We start from the raw sequence: 4,747 nt of genomic DNA on the forward strand, positions 1-4,747 counted from the left end.
GGATACATAAAAAGGTGACCAGATAATTGAGGCAAATTCAAGGTGAGACCTTACCAGGAAAAAATAAAGTAATTTAAGTACATAAGGATCATGAAAGGGTTTAGTTGAGTGGAGTAGGAATCAAAGAGATTTGTATGCTTTTTTAATAATGAAGAAAATATGTTCAAAGTAATCGAGTTTATTATCAAGTATTACACCAAGATCCTTAATAGAAGAGGATGTATTTAGAATTTAATGGTTGAAATAGTAATGATAGTAGATTTATTTCTGGTAAAATTTAAGATAGAACATTTATCCGGATTTAGAAAAAGGTCGTTATTTAAGCAATATATAGCAAATCTATCCAAACTTTCTAACAGTTTATAACAATCGTTTATAGTGTTAATAGGTTTATAAATGTTTGTGTTATGGGGACTGGTTTAGTCGTGAAGGTGTTCTTCACAACCAGTCACCATGTGTTTTAGACAGGTTCGTTTGTGTCCAAAGGATTGAAATACGGCTGTATGTTTGAATAGTGTTTTTTTTTATCAATTTTGGTATACGAGTGTATAAAAGGTTATTTAGAGAGATCGCTGGAATCGGCTGTGTTCTGGAAGTTCTCAGAACGGCTGGATTCAGCTGTGTTCTGGAGTGGTTCTTCCATGTTGGTTACTCTTTCAGGTCAGCGTTGTAGGGCGGTTGCTGGCTGACTGTGTTGTTAGAGCGACTCTTCCATGTTGGTTGTTGCTGGTCGTCTGGTTCTTGTCGATGGTTGCTGGTCGGCTGCTCCTACCTGACTGACTGTCCACTGTGCGGGTTTATATAGGGTTTGTTTTGATTCGTTCTGGAAGCTTTATGACGTCAATGGGTTACAATGTTGCTGGTTATGGTGGAAGCTCCTAGAATATGTGATGCCGTTCCACTCGATTTAGTTTTTATCACCCTTTGTTCTGCGGAGTCTGGATGTTCGTTCAATGGGTTACAATCATTGAAGTATAATGTATTCTACTTCAATGGTTACAATGTAGCTGGTTATAGTGGAAGCTTCTAGAACAGTGGTTCTTAACCTTGTTGGAGGTACTGAACCCCACCAGTTTCATATGCGCATTCACCGAGCCCTTCTTAATTGGAAAAATAAAATATGATTTTTTTCAAATTCAAAACATAGGTATATATTTTACTGGTGCACAAAATGAACCCTGCATCAACATCACTGTGTTCAAAGAACAAAACCATTAAAACATGATTTTCACACAAAAACAAAAACATAATAATGAATGTTTACTGCAAATCAGTGTGACTTCTGCTGTTGCCTTTCAGAGACCAGTTCAGAAACCTTGGCAAGTGCCACTCTCATGTCGTTTTTATGCCCAGCATCCTCGAAAAGGATTGCTCGCAAAGATATGTTGTAACAAACGGTAGAAATCTCCAGAGCTTTCTTAGCAATAACAGGGTACGTTACCATTTGTTGACACCAAAACGTTGAGAGCGTTGTTGTTCTGAAGAGTCGCTGTTGAACCTGGCTCTGCTGAATTTCCGCCGAACCCCTGAGACTGACTCACCGAACCCCTAGGGTTCGATCGAACCTAGGTTGAGAACCACTGTTCTAGAATATGTGGTTTTTCTGGGGTCGTGTTTGTACAGCTGCGCTTGCGCAAAGAATGCGGTTCGTTCCGTTTGATTTGTTAGGGTGGAACGTTCTGAAAACGAGATGACGTCAATGGTTGAAGTGGGAATAGTTGGTTCGATTTGATTGGAATGAATCGGGATTCCTACAGTGTCATCAGCATAAAGTATTTTATTTATATATATTTTAGCTATCAAGCTAATTTAAAAATACATCTTAATTATTATACTTGACTCTAAAATTTATAATTAACTTATATGTACTGTCCCTCACAGAGGTGTCTCTTCGCACCTCGCAGGAATGCATCCATGTTTTTAGCAGACCTGACGCACTCAGGGAGGGCATTAGAAGAGTGTTTAAAGATATATGAAATATCATTAATATAGAGTAAGAAAAACAACAATATTACTATTAAACAGATTGTGTTTTAATTAAAATGAGGTACATACATACATACATATATGTATGTATATTATAATTGATTAATTTACTGTTATTAGCTGAGGTATCCGGCTTAATTTGGGTTAAATGCTAAGAGAATAGGGTGTGGGGATGTACATAGATGAGATGTCTAAATGTCATTTAGTCAGTTCTCAGGCATGTAAGTTCTCAGTCATTCTAAATGATAACAATGTAAAATTTGTTTCTGATCATTGAAATGGTTTAGGATGAAAACAAATGAACTTAAATTTTGCTCTAAATAATTATATCTTACTTTTCATAAAGTAGAAAAAGTTTTTATATAACTTTTATAAATTCAAAAGGAAATTTTTAATAAAATAAAACAAACGAAATTCATTGAAGCTACGATACGTCTATTCAATATAAATTTTGTGCTAGTTACATTGTTTCACAGTGGGTCAAAGATTTATTGGTACAAAAATTTATACAATAATCTGTTTACTTCTGCCGGGTATACATTGCATATTCTTCAGGTGACATTTCGTATCTTCCATGACTGCTTGCTACCATCTGTCCACTCATTCCTGGGATCATACCCCCGACTGGGTTTGGTGGCTTGTTGGGTACCATGCCTGGAGGGATATTCATATCTGGTTGGGATGGAATGGGAATTTGGTCCATTCCAGGCAACTTTGGCATGCCCGGAAGCTGGGGTTGTGCTGAAATAAGATCATCTATTGTTACATTGCATTTTAAGACTACTTAATTTGTATTGTTTTTACCAATTGGCGATGCACAAACTGCCACTGTGAAGATGACTACGAACGCAAGACTCACAAATCGAGACATTTTGGACCTGTTTATGATAAATTTTCAATTAAGTTTAAAGTTTTGTATTGTAAAGATCAACATTGATCTTTTTTTTGCAGAAAAGTCTTTTGTAGGATATTTGACAACAATACAAATCTCTCAATTTCATTTATGAGAATATTCTGCCGAATGAAAAATTCTTTTGTAAAACGCTATTTTGAGATATAATAAACAAAAGAATAATTTTCTTAATACACATATTATTATTCAAGCAATTTAATGATCAATAGACTATGCAGACGTGATGGTTATAATATAGTGCTATAAATCATTAATACTTACAAAATGTGAAGCTCTTCAAAATCTAATCCTTTGAAAAAATCTTGAGATCTCCCTGACGATTCTTCGTTGCAACTAACTGAACGTTTAATTTATCAAAGTATTTATATTGAACTTCAAGTTCATTATCAACCCTCAAAATACTGAATTTTTTACATGTATGAAATGATGCAACATAAAATACATATATTCAGTAAATGTACAAGTAATAATTTAATTACACCTACATATGTATGTATATACAGCTAATGTTGTACCTGATGAAATATGGTACATGGGTGTTGGCATATTAAGTTATTAAATAAATTAAAAATTAAAACAAATGTTTCGGTCCTGTGTTCGATCCGAATTTTTTTCAAATACCTTTTAAATATATTTAATTTAATATTTTTATTTAATTGTTTAATAGGAAATAAAAATGGTAAATACTACAAACCTACCTATATATAAACAATATAAAACACCAATAGAAAAATTAAATAATTAAATAAAATTTTATTAGATGGTGCTAAATGCCCAGAGACTTGCTTAGAGGAAACATTGGTAGCAAACAGTATATATTGAAGTTCTCGTTCTCGGACAATTTTTTTCTAAGCGTCCCTAGTAAAAAAAATAAAAAAATGGGTTACCATCCTCCTTTTTCCGGGCTTCGGACCGGCAGAAAAGTGGTTATCAAGGTTTCCCAACCCCATTGGGGAGTTAAAAATAAATAAACAAACAATTACAATTATATTTCAGAAGTGAACTTTCCGAGCCATTTTTTCGGCAAAATCTTTAATTAAAACTAAAAAATCAAGATTTTCAGCGATCATTTCAATCATTTTAAATAGACCGAGTTCTATTTCTTGTAAATGTTGTTTTGTGAAATTTAATACAATGAGTGGATAAATTTGACCTTTTATTTGAAATATAGGCCTTTTAACTAATAAGTTCATCTCAAAGCTAATTACTAATGATATCAGATCGTGGTGAGCTTAATTTGAAGATCGGCACAAAATTTACGAAGTTCGTTTCATTTTCTTTAGATTATTTACAAAATACAAAAAACCACACGTCTTTGAATATTCGTTCAACTGCTCGAATCTTTGTTTCGTTGACACAAATGTTAAGGATTAAGAGAGGATTAAAAATCTGGACCTCTATTAAACTATTTCTCGGGACAAATGATTAACTAACTCGTTTTGTGTATTTTCCGTTTCAAATTGCCGTTTCACTTTTTAATTGTTTAAATACCGAGTTTATTTGTAATTCCACTGATAAATCTTTAGATAAAACTTACTATTTTAGCTTCCCATCATTTGTCAAATTATTTTTTTAAGTAATATAATTGATCAGTAGTTAGAATCTTCCAGCGATATATTGAAGCTGAAAATAGGGTAAAAAATCTTTGGAGAATACCGATAAAAGTTTGTGATGTTACAGAAGATTTCTCGGCGTCATATAGCACAAGATTTCAACTGTGTATGCCACAATGAAATTTGAAACTAATTTTTTTGATAAGCATAATGTAATATAAAAGGGAATGCGCCTTCGCCCAATGAATAGAATTTGCAGAGTACAAATGTTTGAACTTAGAACGTAGAGGCGCCT

General features: G+C 33.4%; 1 long non-coding RNA gene across 1 annotated transcript; it reads right to left on the reverse strand.

The window, feature by feature from the left end:
- Positions 1 to 2,400: 2,400 nt before the first annotated feature.
- LOC143916714 (uncharacterized) lies at positions 2,401 to 3,304 on the reverse strand. The gene is made up of 3 exons (XR_013261005.1): positions 3,161 to 3,304; positions 2,791 to 2,864; positions 2,401 to 2,727 (listed from the first exon to the last, which is right to left on the reverse strand). It is a non-coding gene; the product is annotated as an uncharacterized LOC143916714 (long non-coding RNA).
- Positions 3,305 to 4,747: the final 1,443 nt, after the last annotated feature.

The sequence above is a fragment of the Arctopsyche grandis genome, chromosome 9 (assembly GCF_051622035.1).
Source record: "Arctopsyche grandis isolate Sample6627 chromosome 9, ASM5162203v2, whole genome shotgun sequence".
Taxonomy (NCBI): Eukaryota; Metazoa; Arthropoda; class Insecta; order Trichoptera; family Hydropsychidae; genus Arctopsyche; species Arctopsyche grandis.